This window comes from Schistocerca gregaria, chromosome 10 (assembly GCF_023897955.1).
Source record: "Schistocerca gregaria isolate iqSchGreg1 chromosome 10, iqSchGreg1.2, whole genome shotgun sequence".
In the NCBI taxonomy this organism is placed as follows: domain Eukaryota; kingdom Metazoa; phylum Arthropoda; class Insecta; order Orthoptera; family Acrididae; genus Schistocerca; species Schistocerca gregaria.
The window spans coordinates 180682537-180704434 of NC_064929.1; positions in this window are offsets into that span (position 1 = coordinate 180682537).

Sequence of the window (21898 nt, forward strand, 5' to 3'; positions counted from 1 at the left end):
TCTAAGCCTCTTGTGGCGGTAATACAACACTAATGCTGTAGGTAGATAATAAATTTAAACAAATTTAAAGAAATTAATACAAATTTACAGAGATTATATTCGAAGTGAATTGGAAACACGCTACTAACTCCCACCGGCTGCTAGAGCAAATTTCGTGAGCAGAGTGGATGGTTGTAGTGCTATAGTCGTTAAAAAAAAGATTTATGTCTAGTTCATGTAATACAGTTATTCATATCTCAGCCTGTTATGGCGGTAGCATGAAACTAATGCAGCAGATAGGCAATAAATTTATAAAAATTTGAACAAATTATATTCGAATTGAAAGGAAACACCATACTAACTCTCATCAGCTGCAAGAATAAAGTGTTAGAGCAAATTTCGTGAACATTCTCAAAGACGGTGGCGAACACACTTGATGGTTGTAGAGGTTCTAATTGTTTAAATAAGGACATATGTCCAGTGCAAGTAATAGAGCTATCGATATCTTAGCCCCCTATGGCGGCAACACAACACTAATGCTGTAGGTAGATAATAAATTTAAACAAATTATATCCGAATTGAATGAGCAGGCTCTAGTGGAGGCAACACAACACTAACTCCCATGATTTGTGGGAGTAAGCTCTTAGAGGCAGTACCACAATCCTCTTGGAAAATGCACGTTAATTTCGCTCTAACTGCTTAATAAGGACTTATGTGTAGAGTTGAATGATTTCATGTAACATACCGACAACCTATATCTCAGCCTCGTGGTGGTAACACACTAATGCCGTAGGTAGATAATAAATTTAAAGAAATCTAATCAAATTTAAACATATTTAAACAAATTTATAAAAATTATATTCGAATTAAATGACAAAATCATAATAACTTGCATCAGCTGCAGGAGTAAGCTCTTAGAGGAAAATTCGTGAACATTTGACAAGAGCATGGCGAAAACACTTGATAGTGGTACTGCCTCTAATGGTTTAAATAAAGACTTATGCCTACTTCCTAGGAAGAGTTGACTTAGGTTAGTGGAGATAGCCAATTCTTTCTCGCCATTTTTTTAGGTTAGTAGAGGTAGCGCAATTGAGCTATCATCCCTCCAAAAGCCACTATCTTGGATAACGGTAATCGTGTCATCAGCTAACATCAATCGCGTTATCAGTTGCCCCACTACTTGAAGTTACTCATTCTGAAACACTAAATTTTGAAAGTAACGTTAAATGTAATGCAAAAAAAGACGTTTAGTAACCTCAGTGTAACTTAATGCAAAATTTAGAAAACGGCAAGCATTTATTTTTGACTATTGAAAGATTGAACTGAATTACCTTTAAGCATATGAGAAATCGGTTTCACTTTTAAAATAACAACAATCAAATAAATACCAAGGTAGCAGAAGTCACTCTCTAAGGTTAATACAGAGTAAATGAAATTGCGCTCTCTTAATTTATATTGTTGTAGCCTACAGTCCTGAGGCTGGTTTGATGCAGCTCTCCATGCTACTCTACCGTGTGCAAGCTTCTTCATCTCCCAGTACCTACTGCAACCTACATTCTTCTGAATCTGCTTGGTGTATTCATCTATTGGTCTCCCTCTACGATTTTTACCCTCCACGCTCCCCTCCAACACTACACTGGTGATCTCTTTATGTCTCAGAACATGTCCTAGACGTCGATCCCTTCTTCTAGTCAAGTTGTGCCACAAACTTCTCTTCTCCCCAATCCTATTCAATATCTCCTCATTAGTTATGTCATCTACCCATCTAATCTTCAGCATTCTTCTGTAGCCCCACATTTCGAAAGCTTCTATTCTCTTCTTGTCTAAACTATTTATCGCCCATGTTACACTTCCATACATGGCTACACGCCATACAAATACTTTCACAAACGACTTCCTGACACTTACATCTATATTCAATGTTAACAAATTTCTCTTCTTCAGATAAGCTTTCCTTGCCGTTGCCAGTCTCCATTTTATATCCTCTCTACTTCGACCAACATCATTTATTTTTCTCCCCAAATAGAAAAACTCCGTTACAACTTTAAGTGTCACATTTCCTAATCTAATACCTTCAGCATCACCCGACTTAATTCGACAACATTCTATTATCCTCGTTTGGCTTTTGTTGATATCATCTTTTATCCTCCTTTCAAGACACTATCCATTCCCCACAACTGCTGTTCGTAGTCCTTTGCTGTCTCTGAGGTTTGCCGATGACATTGAGATGAAATAAAAACTTTGATAAGAATTACAATGGATTTTAATACCTACTCCGAATTTTTCTTTTGTTTCCTTCACTGTTTGCTCAATATACTGATTGAATAACATCGGGGCGAGGCTACAAACCTGTCTCACTACCTTCCCAACCACTGATTCCCTTTCATGCCCCTCGATTCTTATAACTGCCATCTGGTTTCTGTACAAATTGTAAATAGCCTTTCGCTCCCTGTATATTACCTTCAGAAATTGAAAGAGAGAAAGCTTTTGACAGTGTTGACTGGAATACTCTAAGGAAAGGCAAACATACGTTTCTAGCATTTGTAGACTTAATCTATTTTCTAAAATAAGTCGTGGGGTTAGTATTGCCTCACGTATTCCAATATATCTACGGAATCGAAACTGATCTTCCCCGAGGTCGGTTTCTACTAGTTTTGCCAATCGTCTGTAAAGATTTCGCGTTAGTATTTGGCAGCTGTGACTTATTAAACCGACAGATCTGTAATTTTCACATCTGTCAATTCCTGCTTTCTTTGGGATTGAAATTATAATATTCTTCTTGAAGTCTGTGGGTATTTCGCCTGCAGATGGTAGAGTTTTGTCACGACTGGCTTTCCCAAGGCTGTCAGTAGTTCTAATGGAATGTTATATACTCCCGGGGCCTTGTTTCGACTCAGGTCTTTCAGTGCTCTCTCAAACTCTTCACGCAGTATCGTATCTCCCATTTCATCTTCATCTACATACTCTTCCATTTCCATAATATTGTCCTCAAGTACATCGCCCTTGCGTAGACTCTCTATATACTCCTTCCACCTTTCTGCTTTCTCTTCTTTGCTTAGAACTGGGTTTCCATCGGAGCTCTTGATATTCATGCAGTTGGGTCTCTTTTCTCAAACGGTCTCTTTAATTTTCCTGTAGGCAGTATCTATCTTCCCCCAAGTGAGATAAGCCTCCACATCCTTACATTTGTCCTGTAGCCATCCCTGCTTAGCCATTTTGCACTTCCTGTGGTTCTCATTTTGAGACGTCTGTATTCCTTTTTGCCTGCTTCATTTTCTGCATTTTTATATTTTCTCCGTTCATCAATTAAATTCAATATTTCTTCTGTTACCCAAGGATTTCTGCTAGCCCTTGTCTTTTTACCTACTTGTCCTCTACTACATTCACTATTTCATCCCTCAAAGCTACCCACTCTTCATCTACTGTATTTCTTTTCCCCATTCCTTTCAATTGTTCCCTTATGCTCCCCCTGAAATTCTGTACAACCTCTGGTTTAGTCAGTTTATCCAGGTCCCATGTACTTAAATTTCCACCTTTTTGCAGTTTCTTCAGTTTTAATCTACTGTTCATAACCAATAGATTGTGGTAAGAGTCCACATCTGCCCCTGGAAATCTCTTAGACTATACAACGGTAAGATACAACTTAAAACCTGGTTCCTAAATCTCTATCGGATACCTGCTAGTATCAACAGGATTCTTCCATGTATACAACCTTCTCTTACGATTCTTGAACCAAGTGTTGGCTTTGATTAAGTTGTGCTCTGTGCGAAATTCTACCAGGCTGCTTCCTCTTTCATTTCTTACCCCCCATTTACATCTACATGACTACTCTGCAATTCACATTTACGTGCTTGGCAGAGGGTTCATCGAACTACATTCATTCTATCTCTCTACCATTCCACTCCCGATCAGCGCGCGGGAAAAACGAACACCTAAACCTTTCTGTTCGAGCTCTAATTTCTCTTAATTTATTTTGATGATCATTTCTTCCTATGTAGGTTGGGCTCAACAAAATATTTTCGCATTAGGAAGAGAAAGTTGGTGACCGAAATTTCGTAAATAGATCTCGCCGCGACGGAACACGTCTTTGCTTTAATGACTTCCATCCCAACTCGCGTATCATATCTGCCACACTCTGTCCCCTATTACGTGATGATACAAAAGGAGCTGGCATTTTTTGCACCCTTTCAATGTCCTCCGCCAATCCCACCTGGTAAGGATCCCACACCGCGCAGCAATATTCTAACAGAGGACGAACGAGTGTAGTGTAAGCTGTCTCTTCTGTGGATTTGTTGCATCTTCTAAGTGTCCTGCCAATGAAACGCAACCTTTGGCTCGCCTTCCCGACAATATTATCTATGTGGTCCTTCCAACTGAAGTTGTTGATAATTTTAACACCCAGGTACTTAGTTGAATTGACAGCCTTGAGAATTGTACTATTTATCGAGTAATCGATTTCCAGAAGATTTCTTTTGGAACTCATGTGGATCAGCTCAGACTTTTCGTTATTTAGCAACTGCCACCTGCCGCACCATATAGCAATCTTTTCTAAATTGCTTTGCAACTGATACTGGTCTTCGGATGACCTTACTAGACGGTAAATTACAGCATCATCTGCGAACAAAATAAAAGAACTGCTCAGATTGTCACCCAGATCATTTATATAGATCAGGAACAGCAGAGGTCCCAGGGCGCTTCCCTGGGGAACACCTGATATCACTTCAGTTTTACTCAATGATTTGCCGTCTATTACTACGAACTGCGACCTTCCTGACAGGAAATCACGAATCCAGTCACACAACTGAGACGATACCCCATAGGCGCGCAGCTTGATTAGAAGGCGCTTTTGAGGAACGGTATCAAAAGCTTTCCGGAAATCTAGAAATACTGAATCAACTTGAGATCCCCTGTCGATAGTGGCCATTGCTTCGTGCGAATAAAGAGTTAGCTGCGTTGCACAATAACGATGTTTTCTGAAACCATACTGATTACGTATCAATAGATCGTTCCCTTCGAGGTAATTCATAATGGTTGACGTCGGTTTTCAGGAGGGTTTTGGAGCATATACTGTATTCAATGATACAGGTCTGTTGTTCGATGGATTACTCCTACTACCCTTCTTAAACACTGGTGCGACCTGCGCAATTTTCCAATCTGTAGATACAGATCTATCGGTGAGCGAGCGGTTGTATATGGTTTCTACGTAGGGAGCTATTGTACCAACGTAATCTGAAAGGAACCTAATCGGTATACAATCTAGACCTGAAGACTTGCCCATATCAAGCGATTAGAGTTGCTTCGCAACCCCGAAGGTATCTACTTCTAAGAAACTCATGCTAGCAGCTGTTCGTGTTTCAAATTCTGGAATGTTCTATTCGTCTTCCCTGGTAAAGGAAATTCGGAAAACTGCGTTCAGTAAGTCCGCTTTAGCTTCACAATCGTCGGTAAGAGTACCATCGGCACTGCGCGACGATGGTATTGACTGCGTCTTGCCGCTTGTGTACTTTACATATGACCAGAGTTTCTTCGGATTTTCTACCAAATTTCGTTACAATGTTTTGTTGTGGAACCTATTAAAAGCATCTGGCATTGAAGTCCGTGCCAAATTTCACATGTCTGTAAATTTTAGCCAATCTTCGGGATTTCGCATTCTTCTGAACTTCGCATGCTTTTTCCGTTGCCTCTGCAATAGCGTTCGGCCCTGTTTTGTGTACCATGGGGGATCAGTTCCATCTCTTACCAATTTATGAGGTATGAATATCTCAATTGCTTTTGCTACTATATCTTTGAATTTGAGCCACATCTCGTCTACATTTGCGTAGTCAGTTCGGAAGGAATGGAGACTGTCTCTTAGGAAGGCTTCTAGTGACACTTCATCCGCTTTTATTTTGCGTTTGTTTCTGGTGGATTTGGAAGAAATGGCATTGAGCCTAGCTACAATGACCTTGTGATCACTAATCCCTGTATCAGCCACAAACAGTCCAGAGCTAATAGCATCGTGACTAAGAGGTCAAGTGTGTTTTCGAAACCATTTACAATTCATGTGGGTTCGTGGACTAACTGCTCGAAACAATTTCGGAGAAAGCATTTAGGACAATCTCGGAATATGTTTTCGCCTACCACCGGTTTTGAACAAGTATTTTTGCCAACATAACGAGGGAAGGTTGAAGTCCCCACCAACTATAACCGTTAGAGTGAGGGTATTTATTTGTTACGACACTCAAATTTTCTCTGAACTGTTCAGCAGCTATATCATCGGAGTCTGGGGGTCGGTAGGAGGAGCCAATTCAGTTGTTAAGTATAACCACCACACATACGAATTCGCACTGAGTACCTACTTCGGCTTCACTACAAGATAAACCACTACTGACAGACACAAACAGTCCACCACCAATTCTGCCTAATCTATCTTTCCTGAACACCGTCTAAGACTTCGTAAAAATTTCTGCAGAACTTATTTCAGGCTTTAGCCAGCTTTCTGTACCTATAACGATATCAGCTTCTGTGCTTTTTATTAGCGCTTGAAGCTCAGGGACTTTTCCAGCGCAACTACAACAATTTACAACTATAATTCCGACTGTTCCTTGATCCAAGCACGTCCTGTAATTGCCAAGCACCCTTTGACATTGCAGCCCATCCCGCACTTTCCCGAGGACTTCTAACCTAAAAAACCGCCCAGTCCACGCCACACAGCCTCCGCTACCCGTGTAGCCGCCAGCTGAGTGTAGTGAACTCCTGACCTATTCAGCGGAACCCGAAACCCCACCACCCTATGGCGCAAGTCAAGGAATCTGCAGCCAATACGGTCGCAAAACCGTCTGAGCCTCTGATTCAGACCCTCCACCCGGCTCTGCACCAAAGGTCCGCAGTCGGTTCTGTTAACGATGCTGCAGATGGTGAGCTCTGCCTTCATCTCGTAAGCAAGACCGGCAGCCTTCACCAAATCAGATAGCCGCTGGAATCCAGAGAGAATTTCCTCAGATCCAAAGCGACACACGTCATTAGTACCGACATGTGCCACCACCTGCAGCTGGCTGCACCCTGTGCTCTTCATGGCATCCGGAAGGACCCTTTCCATATCAGGAATGACTCCTCCCGGAATGCACACGGAGTGCACACTGGATTTCTTCCCCTCCTTAGCCGCCGTATCCCTAAGGGGCCCCATTACGCGCCTAACATTGGATCTCCCAACTACCAGTAAGCCCACCCTCTGCGATTGCCCGGACCTTGAAGGCTGAGAATGATCCTCTTAAACAGGGCAGGCAGCTACATCTGGCTCAGCCAGAGACAGTGCCTGAAACCGGTTTGTCAGACACACAGGGGAGGCTTTCTGATCAGCCTCCGGGGACGCCTTTCGCTGCCTGCCACGCCTTGGAACGACCTCCCAATCAACCACAGGCGAGGGCTCAGCCCCACTGCGGGCAGCAACCGGGGCAACCACAGCGGCAGACCGATCTGGGGACAGACGGGACGAGGTTGACATCCCCGTGATACCCGAGCCCGGCTCCCCACAGTGGTGCCCATTGGCAACAGCCTCAAGCTGCGCGACCGAAGTCAGCGCCGATTGCAGCTTTGAGCGAAGGGATGGCAAGTCAACCCTCATCCGAACACAGCAATCGCAGTCCCTGTCCATCCTAATCGATGTTTCACAACAGTTACCGAAACACGAGAACGTGCCTAGATAACGCAAGCGGAACACGCAAAGAATATATCAACTAACCACGGATACGTACGGGACAGGCAACAGCTGAAACTGCAGCTTCCCCCGCCGGTCCACTCCTACCGTGCTCTCAGTAATCACAGGTTAACGAGTGAGGGATGTCTACACTGGCGCGAGTATAGGTACACACCGGGTCGGCCGGAGCGTTCAACAAACACTTCCGCACTCTTTCATGACACAAACTGCTCTGCCTCCCATCTGCACGCCACGCGACAGAGGCTCTCCATGCGCAAAGATAAACATCGGTACAGCTATTATCATTTCGTCGTTGCTATTGATACATCTCAATAAAGCTCCCTTGGCTATTACCCGGCAATTTATAATATTTCTATTATAATTACAATCAATTATATACAGTCAAATTTTTATTTAATACGTAATCGAAGTATTGATGTATTTAATTTCTGTAGTGCAGCATATAGCATCAGAATCAAGAGTATAGTGCAAGATATCAACGAAAATTAAACGGCGAAAATTTTGGATGTTGCAGACGGTACTTTGTCTGCATTTTTGGTGTTATACCCTCTATGAGACATGTGTATATTGATGATTACCCGGTACACGCCTGATCACGTGGTACCGTAGACATGCCAGAAAATGGAGAGACACCGAAATCCATTGCAAATAAATACATAAAAAACCACATTTAGACGTCAACTGCTAGGAGTCTCACGCGTACATCCGAAGGACTATCTCATGTATATATGTTTGAGGGAGTCCCATCAGTCCCAGAGTGACAGGTAGGTATGGCAACTCGCCGGACAATGATGTGACCGCCCAACATTCACCAAGCTTTTGTATGCACAGAAAGGACCTCCACTTGCTTTGCCTGTAAGTTAGGACGATAATTGCCCGTGGATGATACTGAGGCCAAGAAGATTTACTAATCATCAGGATACAGTGGTTGCGAATGCTGAGAGATATCGTAAGCCAACCATTAACCAGGAAAGGAATCCTTTTACATTGACAATTTTTTTGTGAAATACGTCTTTCTTTATGTGTGTGGCAAAGGCATTGCCCAACCGTAAGGGAAGCTGCTAAGAAGTAATTCAGCTGACTGCTTGTAGAATCCTATCTGGCTAATCAAACGTAAAGAAACGACCACGGTGAATAAAGTGCTCGGAATACTGCTGCATCCAGTAACTGACCTGTGCTGATATTTCGTCCGAGACTTCTTCGCAGCCGTATATTCTTCACAGATGTCAGCATCTTCCGAATTGCTGTTTTATATTGTTTATTGAGGTCAGAGTATGTGTTACTCGATGCATATATCTCGCTTACCAAGTGGAATGGTGCTACGAAGGTAAGTTCACCCAGAGTTTCAAGAACTCTGAAGGAATTTCGTCTACTACAGCTGCCTTCTTTTGATTTATGTGTTTCAGTGCTCTTCGGCAACTGCTGTTGTTATAACGTCAAAACTCAGAGACTGAAAAATATTCCCGTTACGAGCAACACTACCGCTGAAATGGGTAGTTTGAAGCGCGAGAAGTTGTCAGATACTACCCTACGCCTTGTACTGTACATGAACGCCTGCGGTTCAGCGGGGCATCCTCATGGCTGGATGCACGTTCCCCTCACGCTGCGGCATCCCGTCACACCGGTAAGCTCTGCGGACTGCCGTGTCTCATGCAGAAAAGGTATTTGGCTGGTGCATAAGTTCTAACGTAACACAGACGTTTATCAATAATACGTTCTCCTTCTCTATTTAAAACAATCCGTCAACGCTGGAGTACGTTTTATATTCCGCGACTGTGGAAATCACGTGGTTTTGAGGCGAAGAACTCGTCGAGCCATGTTCATAGAGCATCTTCATTGGAAAGGGAAGTTCCTTCAAGGTTGTATCTGTGTATGAGGACACCAGATCAGCTGAATAACGTGGTTGCGGAAGGACTCCCCAACACAACTCCCGTATAGTGTCTTCCCTCAGCCTAGCAACATGCGGGTGGTCGTTATCGTGGAGTAGCATCACTTCACGCGGTCTTCCTCCTTGTCGTTCTTGGATTGCGTCTGCAAAACGTCGCGGTTGCTGAGAATAAACGTCAGCAGTGATGGTTACACTTCGGGGAAGCAATTCGTAGCGCACCAGATGCATAACATCATCTTTTGTAGATGATTACAGGTCGTTGTTCGGGGAGTTGCTGCTTTGCTAAGCTCAACCATTCCTTTCGTTTCCCTGTGTTAGCATTGTTGTTGTTTGCTGTCTTCAGTTCTGAGACTTTCTTGATGCAACTCTCCATGCTACTCTATCCTGTGCAAGCTGCTTCATCTCCCAGTACCTACTGCAACCTTCATCCTTTAGAATCTGCTTAGTGTATTCATCTCTTGGTCTCCGTCTACGATTTTTACCCTCCACGCTGCCCTCCAGTGCTAAATTTGTGATCCCTTGATGCCTCAGAACATGTCCTACCAACTGGTCCCTTCTTCTTGTCAAGTTGTGCCACAAACTCCTCTTCTCCCGAATTCTATTCAATACTTCATCGTTAGTTATGTGATCTGCCCATCTAATCTTTAGCATACTTCTGTAGCACCACATTTCGCAAGCTTCTATTCTCTTCTTGTCCAAACTATTTATCGTCATGTTTCACTTCCATGCACGGCTGTCGTGCGGTAGCGTTCTCGCTTCCCACGCCCAGGTTCCCGGGTACGATTCCCGGCGGGGTCAGGGATTTTCTCTGCCTCGTGATGACTGCGTGTTGTGTGCTGTCCTTAGGCTAGTTCGGTTTAAGTAGTTCTAAGTTCTAGGGGACTGATGACCATAGATGTTAAGTCCCATAGTGCTCAGAGCCACTTGAACCATTTGAACCATACATGACTACACTCCATACAAATACTTTCAGAAACGACTTCCTGACACTGAAATCTATACTCGATGTTAACAAATTTTTCTTCTTCAGAAACGCTTTCCTTGCCATTTCCAGTCTCTATTCTATATCATCTGTACTTCGACCATCATCAGTTATTTTGCACCCCAGTAGTGGTACGGAGTAGTCATCGTCGGTGTTGTTCACGAGCCAAGCAATGATGCACATGTGGTCACCTGCTGATTTTGTGATTTTGGCTTAGGGCATGCGGCACCCGTACTCTTGATGTTTGAGCCTTTCCCATTGCACTTAAATTCGTACGGTGGTGAAATAATTGCAGTTTACCACATTTACCAGCTCTCGAGTACACTCGCGTGGATCATTGTGGGTTCATGAGTGTGAACGACTTCCATCAAACAGCGAAATCATTAACGTCAAAACGATCCTCCTTAACAAGAGAAAACCACTTCCTTAGAGTTCTCTGTCCAATAGTCCAATAGTATTATCCCCACACACGGTGCAAATGTTTCTGGGTGCCTCCGTTGCTGTAGCCCCTCGAATGAACTGAGACCGTGAAAAATGTCGGAAATGTTCCGATTTCTCCTGTTTGTACTCCATTTTGTAGCGTCGACAGCTCCACTCACTATCTTCAGACACAATATTTCAACATGTAAACTCAAATAGCAACAGTAAACTAAAAATAAAAACTGACAATCGTTAAATAAACCCATAGCAACCTGAATACCAGCTGACAAAAAAAAAAAAAAGAAAAAGCTGTGAACTTCTGCACCAGCCTAATAGATACATATTATCAAGTGAACCTAAGATTTCAGACTTAAATTTTTTGTTTTAGAGCGATTGTATCAGGACGCTAATTATGGACAAAGTATGGTCACAAAATTTCGACATAATATTTACAGATGACTTTGACATAACACAAATCAATATTTTGCACATTTTGCGCCATTTTCTGGAGCATCTATGTTCCACTACATCCGCATTATGTACAAACCAGCAGAATTTCTGAGATTTATAGTAGTGTTGCAAAACAATACCTATGATGTATAAGAAAACACAATTAGTTACTTCAGACTTTTTTTGAGTACACCCTGTGGTCCATAGCATTCTACTTAAAGCTCCTAAAGCATCTCGCTAACACTAGGCAGATATGAGACATCGACGTGACAATTCTAAACACTGCGTATGACTTTAGTATGACAGATGTATCCCATCAGCAACGAAAGATTTAACTTTTTCTCAGTTTCCCTGATTTATTTAAAGAAGTTAAATCGTTTTTCGCAAAACTAGGCCTCACGCTGGTCTATTTGCTTCCTCATTTGGTCATATCCTACTCTTTGTTTCGAACAATTTATAGAGAATCATATTTTCGTTACAATGAAAAGTTTGACCAATGAAATACACAGACAGCATTCCGCTCTAGGCAGAAGCACGCCAAAAAGAGAAACTAAAGTGTAGCCTGTATAGAAACAATAGCTGTTGTACGTTCTCGCTTCCCACCCCCGGGTTCCCGGGTTCGATTCCCGGCGGGGTCAGGGACTTTCTCTGCCTCGTGATGGCTGGCTGTTGTATGCTGTCCTTAGGTTGAAGTAGTTCTACGTTCTAGAGGACTGATGACAATAGATGTTAAGTCCCATAGTGCTTAGAGCCATTTTTTGAATAACTGTTGTAGAATTAAGGAACATGTTTTATGTGGAAGAACTGCGATGTTTTTGGAAAATGAATATCTCTTCTATACAAGTCAACATTGACTTATCAGGATGGCAACGTAAGAAGGCAGTATTGAATACTGAAAAGAATTGTCAGCACCATTGCTCTTTGCAACGTATGTGAGCCGTGACTGGCTGGATGGGTGCCTTGCTTTTTTTTTTTTTTTTTTTTTTTAATCATTTGTTGTAGCCCAGTGGTTACCGCAATAACGTTGCTGTCTTCTCTCCGTGAGCCGCAGCAGTGTGTATCGATACTAGTACTGCTGTACTATGTCTGGTGTGGCGGATATGTTTTCCGGGTGTGCTGTGTGTGACAGTCGGTCCGTTGGGTCAGAGCAACGAGGAAGTCTCTGTGGCGCGTGGTCAGACCGGAGCCGCTGGCGGCGTGCACGTGCGGTTGGAGTTGTGAGGTGCTTGTTGCGAGGGTTACGAAGTTCGTCAGCCACCGAAACTGGACACTAAAGTTGAGTGCTCACTTAACCTACTATCAAGCCTCAACTGCTATCACATCTCTTGGTTTGATCCTGGTTGTCACTTTCTGAGAGATCCACGCGAGCAACAACGTGTGTGCATTGAAGTCGACTAGAATTGCAGCCGTCTTCCTGTGTGGTGTTAAACTTCATTAATGAAGGAATGACTTAAATTAAGTGTACCAGAGGTATCTCCTGTGTTGTGGCCGTTGACGTTCCAGTGACCTAAAGTGGTTGTTGACGTAGTTTCTGGCAGTGTATTTTCCACATCGTGTTGGTATTGTACAGCACAGCGTGTAGTGTGACAGCTAAGGTGTTGGTAGTTTTGGGCGTTTATTCTCATTTGGCTTGATTGGCCACCAGTATCCGGAACGTTTTGCGATTGACATCTTGTTGTCGTTTTGCTGTTCAGATGCAGTAGAAGTGATGTTGTTGGTTGGTTCCTCGGCTGGCTTTTTGTTGGGTTGCCTTTTGATTAAGAAGTTGTCGGTCTGGCTGCCTGTTTCACCTAAAAGTGCGTTAGTTACTTCCCCAGGTTGGAACCTTCTGAGCGCCGCTCCTTGTGTTTTACAGAGTGATTTCCTTTTTAGTCTTAAGTACTGTGTGTGGCCTTCAGCGGAGTTTTTTCTTATTGAAATTTCAAGGCTTTTCTTCTTAGGCCTTAAGGCGTAAAAAAAGTTTCTTGACTGGTATGTGGCCTTCAGCCGAGTTTTCAGCCTTTTAAAATCAAAAGTTGAAAATTTTGTCTAGGATTTAAGCCGGAAGAAATATTTTGTAGTTTTTATGTGGCCTTCAGCCGAGTTTTTCAGTTAAAGCCCAGACAAAGAAATTTCCAATTTTTAATTTTAAGACGTGAGATTGTTTGGGTTTCGTATGTGGCCTTCAGCCGAGTGTTATGTGAAGCATTTTAGGATAAAGACTTTAGCCTATTGTAGTTGAAATTCAGAATCGCTTCCTTGAGGCCTTAAGTCGTAAAATTGTTTTCTCCATGATGTGTGTTTTAATCTCTATTAAATTAAAAATTCAAAATCCTTGTCTTGCCCTTAAGTCATAAGATTGTTATTTTTTAATATGAGGCCTGCAGCAGAGTTTTACACGAAGTATTTTGAGATCAGGCCTTCAGCCTTTCCAAATTGAAAGCTCTTCTTCCCAGGCAAAATCCGTAAAATTGTTTTGTTGATATGCGGCCTTCAACCGAGTTTTCAGCCAATTTAAATTAAACTTTGAAAATCTTTGTCTCGGCCTTAAGCCGCGACACTATTCTTGATTAACGTGAGGCCTTCAGCCGCGTTATATGGGATAAAATTAAAGCTAAGGCTTTCAGCCTATTTATATTGAAGATAAAAAAAATTCTGAAGAAGTGAAACCGCCAGAAGAACTCCTGTACCTTGCTTAGGCCTTGTGCCTTGGATGTTCGATGTGGCCTTCAGCCGATCTAAATTAAATCAAAGGAGGTCTTTCGTTAAAACCTTGAGAGTTTTGATTCTTGCTTGTCTGATTGTGTGTTTTAAGAAATAAATTTTGTATGTTGGTGTGCAACTGACAGTAACATATTTTGACCTCTTTCCACAAATGTAACCCCATCCGCTCCGTCCTGCTAGCCCAGGGATTTCACTGGTAGCAGAGAATGGTTACGTTTGTGTTCTTGCCATTCCAGTTACTGTTAGTTTCAATTTTATTTCTGTTCTGTGACACCACATTGTTTTGGGTGTTGATTGTTTCAGGTGTATTGTAATGGCGGTCAGTCAGAGTCCGGGGATCGGCCTGCTCAGGAACATCTTGTTTACGAGTTGGAAATAAGGCGCCAAGCTACTGAGGGCAGTGATCCGGATTTAGTGGCCCGTTTAGGTGCTGCCGTTTTTCAGCCGGTTGACGTCACGCCGGCGGTGTTGGGTGAGACAGGAGCGGCCACTGAATTTTTGTTGAAGGCTGTTAGGGGCCTTGTGGACAATATTTGCGTTTTGGAAGGCACTCAACCTAGTGCCAGTCTATTGGATACGGTGTAGGCCCAGTTAATGTATTTAACAAATCGGAAAGCGGATTTGGGCATGTTAGCTTTGGAAGATCACCATTAAAAATTAGCCGCCGAATTGGGCTCTTTGGTTAGTGCATTGCAGTTTAATCTTACGTGTTTAGAGTTGGTGAGAGGAGGATTGAGTAGCAGGACTTGCTGTGTTCGGGAGAGGGCGAGAGCCTACCCGGGATGGTACTGTTACGTCCTCGGTGAAGTTAGACGCAATGTTTGCCAAGTTGCCTAATCCTCTCGTGATATTACTGAATTAGTCGTGGAGCGGCTTGAACAGGTCGAAAAATTATTACGGTTGTCGGTTCGTCTTGAACTTTATGCTTCTCCCTTTCGTGGTTCCACACCAAGTAATTTTGTCACTGCCGTACCTGTTAGCTAGAAGTGAGTTGCAGAACCTCCTCTTCCGAGCCATGGCTGAAGTGTTCTCCTTACAGCAGTTCAGGGAGCTCGTCATTAGGCAGAGATTGACCACAGGAGTTCGAAAACCGCTTGAATGTCGTTACATTTGGGAGTTGCAGCGGGATAAAGAGCAGTTACATCAGTATGTGGACAGAGTTCAGACGGCGTCCTTGGCTTTGTTAATCGATTTGCCTGAACAACACCCGGTGTCTATTGTTCTTAGGGGAATGCGCGTTGCGGATAAGTAGCACTATGTCTTCCGTAATCAGCCTTCAGCTTGGGAAGAACTCCGTGCCGCGGTTGTAGCGATATGGGCGTTGCCGCTTGGATACGATGTATGTCACGAAGTTAAGGGGCAGGCCACCGGCGCTGGCAAGGGAAATTCCGAAGTGTCTGCATCCGCTGAAGCAGTAAAACTGGAACCCCGGTGTTGTTTCAGGTGCGGCAGCACGGCTCACTTGGAGCTCTCTCGGATTCAGCCTCGCGCTCTCAGAGCCAATAAATGACGCCGGACTGGGCAGCTATCTCGTGATCGAGCCTTTAGACGCTGGCGTACCCGTGTTGTCGCTCCCTCTTCACCGCCCTCGCCTTACGTTTGTTCTCGAGTAGGTGGCGAACCGATCTGTGCTCTTTCCGATTCTGCTAGCTCATTTTCATTATTGTGCTTCGAGTGGTTTTTGGAAGTTGGTCATTTTACGAAACTTCGGTCGGTGCTTTCTCCGGTGCAGAAATGTCGGGTGGCCAATGACCAGGTGTTGCCTCTGCATGATTGGGTCCGAGGGAATATATCGATGGGGGATTTTTCCTGGCCATTGTCATTAGCCTCGGTCAAGGAGCTGCCGGTCGATCTAATTTTGGGATGTGATTTCAGTAAATACTGGGTTATTCTTGGATTATTCTGGGCACACCTTTTTCTTTAAGTTAGATCCTGTGGAGAAGTTTCTACATCTACATCCATACTCCGCAAGCCACCTTATGTTTCTTTTATAAGTGCGCTAAACGTATTGTGCATCGAAATGCAGATGCATTGGCCGTTCAGGATGTGGCTAATGAGTTTGATCTTACCCATCTCTCGCCGCATCACGCTTCTCAATTACGGGATTTGTTACAGAGTTTTCCTGAGCTTCTTAGTGATAACTTGAGTGTCACTAATGTTCTTAATTACCATATCCTTCTATCCGACGATAGTCCTGTCAGGCAGCCCCCACGTCGTCTCTCACCTCCTAAGGTGAAGATACTGAAGGCGAGAATATCACAAATGCTCCAACAAGGAGTTATTACGCCTTCTACATCTACTTATGCTTCCCCCATATGCCATGTTCCCAAGGATCAGGAGCACTATTTCAGACCTGTGGTTAACTACCGGGTGCTTGAACACTAAGGTTGTCTTCGAATGTGCCTCTGCCTCTGATCTACATAACTTTTACCTGGTTTGCCGGTACTAATTGGTTTACTGTTCTTGGTTTGAACCAAGCCTGTTATCAGATTCCATTAGCTGAAGAATGTAAACATGTTACCGCATTTTGTACTGACTGGAATCTGTTTGACAGAGTTCCTTTTGGTTTGGCAACTCGTTTGCTGGATAATATCCTTAGGGACTTGAAATTAGTGTTTGCCTATAATTATTTGGACGATTTAGTCATCTATAGCCGTTCGTTTCAGGACCATTTGGATCATATCCAGAAAGTTCTTTCGAGGTTTCAGGGAGCCGGGCTGACTGTTAAACCCAGTAAGATGACATTAGAAAGGCAGCAGGTGTTCTTCTTAGGTCACCTAGTGTCAGGTCAGAGTATTCGCATCGAACAAGAGCGAACTAAGACCATACGGGCGTTGCCTCCGCCTACTGATAAACGCGGAATTTGCTAGGTTCATAGGCATGTTGAACTATTTTATCGTTTTGTCCCTAATTTTGCTTAGTTGGCCGCGACCTCAAACGAACAGTGCCGGAAGAGAGTGCGTTTTGAATAAGGACCTGTCCAGGAGCCCGCGTTTGAGTATATTAAGGCAGCTGTAGCCAATGCTCCATTTCTAGGAGTACCACACTTTAATAAAAGGCTTATTGTCCAAAATGACACATCTAATGCTGGTATTTGAGCTGTTCGAAGGTCAGACGCAGCCATTAGCTTACGCGTCTCGTCGGTTCACTGGCGCCGAACTTAAGTACTCCATCTACGAGTGCGAGGCGTTGGCCGTTTTGTTTGCATTGGAGAAGTACCACTTCTGCCTTGAGCATCGGGAATTTCAGTTAGAAGCCGACAATCAGGCTTTGAGCTGGGTGCTGGCTAGGCCGCGTAAAACTGGCCGTAGTGCCAGATGAGAGGTACGCATTTAATTTGAAGTTAAACACGTGAGAGACACTGAAAATATCCTTGCGGATGTCCTCAGCCGGTAGTTCGCCGAATCTACACCTAGTGAGGGAACCCGGGAGACAGATGGAGGCAGGATTGGGAGAAATTCCTCTTTAGTTTGATGTCGCTCAGCGTCGGGATCAGGACCCTATTTGGCTGGGGAACTGTCGCATGAGTATATTATTAACAGTTGCATTCTGCGTAAAAGGGTCGGGCATGCGAAGCAGTTAAAGAAGTTTGCCAGTAGCTCTGGTGCGCCCGGTTTTTCGGTACTTTCATGATTCGTTGGTGGGTAGCCACTTATAAGTTCCTAAGACTCTGAAAAAAGTCAAGGAGCAATTGACTTGGCCCTCCATGAAGCGAAATGTCAGAGAGATGGTATAGCAATATCGGCTGTATAATGTAGTCAAACCCAAGAATGCTCTTCAACAGGGTTTGCTGAGCTCTGAGCGCGAGTCCTGTCCTACGCACAAGCTCTATATCGATTATCTAGGACCCTTTCTTCGTACTAAGAAAGGTCATCGGTACGTGTTAGTTATTATTGATGCGTTCTCCGGATTCACTTGGCTCATTCCGAGCCGTAACGTCACTGCTACCACCACTATTTCTCATTTAACTAAAGTTTTCATTGTTTTTGGCCCCCCTAAGAAAATTGTTAGCGATAATGCGCCGGCCTTCCTTTCGGCTCCTTTCAAGGCGTCCTATTTTCAGAACGGTGTCGTATTATCCGCAGGCATGCTTTACGGAGAGGGTTAACCGAAATCGTAAATCCGCTTTGATTTCCGAAAACGCCTAGTAAGTGGGACTCTAGTCTTCCTTGGCTTAGTTTTGCTTTTAATACCACCAATCATGAAGCCTTGGGAGCTACTCCCGCCTCTTTGATCCTTTCCTATCCTGTTAATTCCCCTTTTTAGAACTTGTGGGGAATTCAAGATCTAGTTCCTCAAGTCATCAATGAAAACTGGAACCGTGCCAGACGTAATATACTCAGGGTCCATAATAATCAAGGTGAGCGTTACAATCGTAATCGGCGAACCTTTAGAGGGAGGCCAGGAGATCAGGTCTATGTCCGTAGTTTCCCCAGTAGGCAGCTGCGTGTCGGAAATATGAGTAAATTTACTCCTCATTTTCTGGGGCCTAGCACCAATTTGTTCATTTTAGGCCCGGTGAATCTGCTGGTTAAGGATAACCATTCCGGTAACCAGTACTGGGTTCACCTTAGCCAGGTTAAATCCAGTTAGTTAGTCTGATGGTTAAGTAGCCACCCCCCCGCCCCCCCTTCCAGCATCGTGTTTGTTTGAGGGCGGGAGGTTGAGCCGTGGCTGGCTCGTGTTATGCTTCCCATTAAATATTGGTTTTGGTTGATATTCTGTGATTAGTCTCTCGCGGTTAAGCTGTTATCCTCTCTCTCCGTGAGTCGCAGCAGCAGCGCGTATCGATATTAGTACCCTTGTACTATCTATGGCATCGCGCTTATAGTTTTCCGACTGCAGCGCGTGGGGGTAATGCTCCGGTCCTTTTGCCTCAGAAAGTCTACAAGGAAGAGCTATGTGGTCTACTTAGTTCTGGTGCATACCGGAAGATTAACAAAGATCCTACTAGCAAGGTGACAGTATGGACTGCTGCCTTGCTGAACGCTTCATCACTACCAAAGGAAGTCAAAAGAAGTACCACCGAGATATTATGGTCTTCCTAAAGTTCACAAAATGTCTAAGTATGAGAGTGTAGAGGTCTATGAGACCTATAACGAGCGCTATTGGTTCACCGACGTATTTTTCTGCAAAACACTTGACTTCCTAATTAAAACAATTGGTAGGAAAACGGAGTCACCACATTCGTAATTCTATGGATTTTATTCAGAGACTTAACACGTCAAAACTAACTAGCACATCATTATTATTTAGCCTGATGTTGCTGTCATTATGCACCGGTACCTTTAAAGGACTCTTTCTCTTATCAGCCAACATCTTGATACGAACATTACGGCCTTATTTGAACATGTGCTTTTATCATCTTATTTCCAGTTTAATGGTGAATTTTATGAGAAGATTGATAGTTAATAAAAATTTGCGGGTTTCCAGCCGCGTCGGGTGGTTAAAATCCCACGGGCTTTCGACCGAGCTCTCCCCGGTCATTCTCAAGTGGTAAGACTGACTGCTGTGTCGTCGTGGCCGCGTCGTTATACAGCCGCACTGCTGGCTGTGACGTCACTGGTGCTCTCTTCCACGTCATATATGATCATGTTTTCATACCGCGTTCATCGCGCCCGTTTTAACATCGCGATAGCCGGGTCCCTGGCTGTGCTGAGTTGCAAACATCCGCCATTGTTGATGGTGTCTTCAGCGTTTTTTATTTCAATAGCTTCTTTTATGACGCTATCGCAAAATCCCTCCGCTTTCATAACGACAGATGTTTCGTCGAATAGAATTCGGTGTCCATTTTCTAAGGCGTGTTCTTCCACGGCTGATTTTTCTGGATAGCGTAGGTGTAAGCACCTCTCGTGTTCCTTTTCCGACGTTGCTCTACCATGCGTACTGTTTGGCCGACGTAGTAACAGCCACACTGACATGGTATCTTGTACACTCCAGGCGTTCTTAGCCCTAGGTAGTCCATCACAGGCCTTATGAGCTGACGAATTTTTGCTGGGGGCCTGAACACCGATGAAATGTTATATCTCTTCAGGAGTCGGCTAATCTTTCCCGACACTGTACCACAGAAAGGCTAAAACACAAGTTTCTTGCTTTCTTCTTCGGTGGTGTTCTCTTCTCTGTTGGTGTGTTTCTTGCGTGTCAAGCCAGATATAGCCTGGACACCTGTCCGTGGCTGTACCCGTTTTCCCGGAAGACGTTTCGGAGGTGGCTCAGTTCTAGTGGCAGATTTGCTGCGCCTGGGACGACTTTAGCACGATGGACGAGGGTATTCAGAACGCCACGTTTTTGTGCCGGATGGTGGTGGCTGAGAGCGTGCAGATACTGATCTGTGTGTGTGTGTGTGTGTGTGTGTGTGTGTGTGTGTGTGTGTGTGTGTGTGTGTGTGTGTGTGTGTGTGTGTGTGTCTCCGTTTTCTGTAGACACTGTGGCTGAGGGGCCCCTTGGTTTTCCGTCGAATGAGGACGTGAAGCAAGGGCAATGTACCCTCTGTCTCGACTTACATCTTACACTTGATGTGGCCGTGAATGCTGTTCAGGTGTTCCAAAAATTCACGACCATGGGGCTACATGATGAAAGTGTCATCGACGTAACGCTAAAAGCAACTTGGTTTAGCTGGAGCCTTGTCCAAGGCGAAGTCTTCAAATTTTGCCATAAAAAGTTTGGCTATGGATGGAGCCAGAGGGCTTCCCATAGCCACGCCGTCCAACTGGACGAAATACTGGCCGCCATGTAGGAAGTACGACTATGTCACTGTGTTCTTAAACAGTCCCACAATTGTGCTATCAGATAATTGGAAGAGGAGATCTATACAGTCTTTGACCGGAACACGTGTAAACAGGGAGACCACACCAAAACTAACCATCATATCTCCTTGACTAAGACGCAGTTGTTTAATTCTGTTGAGAAAGTCGACGGTGTTCTTGATGTGATGCACACAACGACCCACATGCGGTGCAAGGAGGCTGGTCAGGTGTTCTGCCAGTCTATAAGTGGGTGACCCAATGGTGTTCACAATGGGACGAAGAGGAGAATCCGGTTGTGGATTTCTGGTAGTCCAGAAAGCGTAGGTGGTCTTGGCGCCTGAGGGAGGATAGTCTTAATAACGCCCTCTTCCAGCATTTACTGTTTTGGAAGCTCTGATGTCTTCCTCATTATTCTTGACGTCGGGTCCCGTGGCAGTTAACGCTATATATCCTCTTCAAGCATTAACTGAATTTTGGCATCGTAGTCAGCTTTATTTACAATGACGGATGCATTGCCCTTGTCGACTGGCAGAACCACGATGAGTGCGTCGTTGCGGAGTGCGTGAAGACCATTGCGTTTAGCCCTAGTCAAGTTAGACCTCGGTGGTTTAGATTTTGAAATGATGCGACACGTTTCGCGATGAATTTCGTCAGCATTCTCACTAGGCATCTTACGGATTGTTTGTTCAACCCCACTTATATCATCACAGACAGGGATGCTCTGAAGCGCTGGTGCGAAGTTAATACCCTTCTTAAGCGCCGAAATGGCACCCGCATCGACCTCTTTCTTCGTCATATTGATGACAGTTCCTTCTGTTGATTTCCGTTCTGCACCGTGTTGTTGTTAAGAAATCCGCGCGAACTACCCTTTCTGTTTCTCTGTGGCCTTCTTTTGCTGTGGTGGCCGCGTCGACCCACTCAAAATCTAATTGTGAGAGTACCTCTGTCAACTGCAGATGTATAGCCAGCAGTTCGCGACCTTTTAAATCCAGCTGCCTCCTAGTGAAGTGTATCGTCTCCCGCAACAGGGCAGA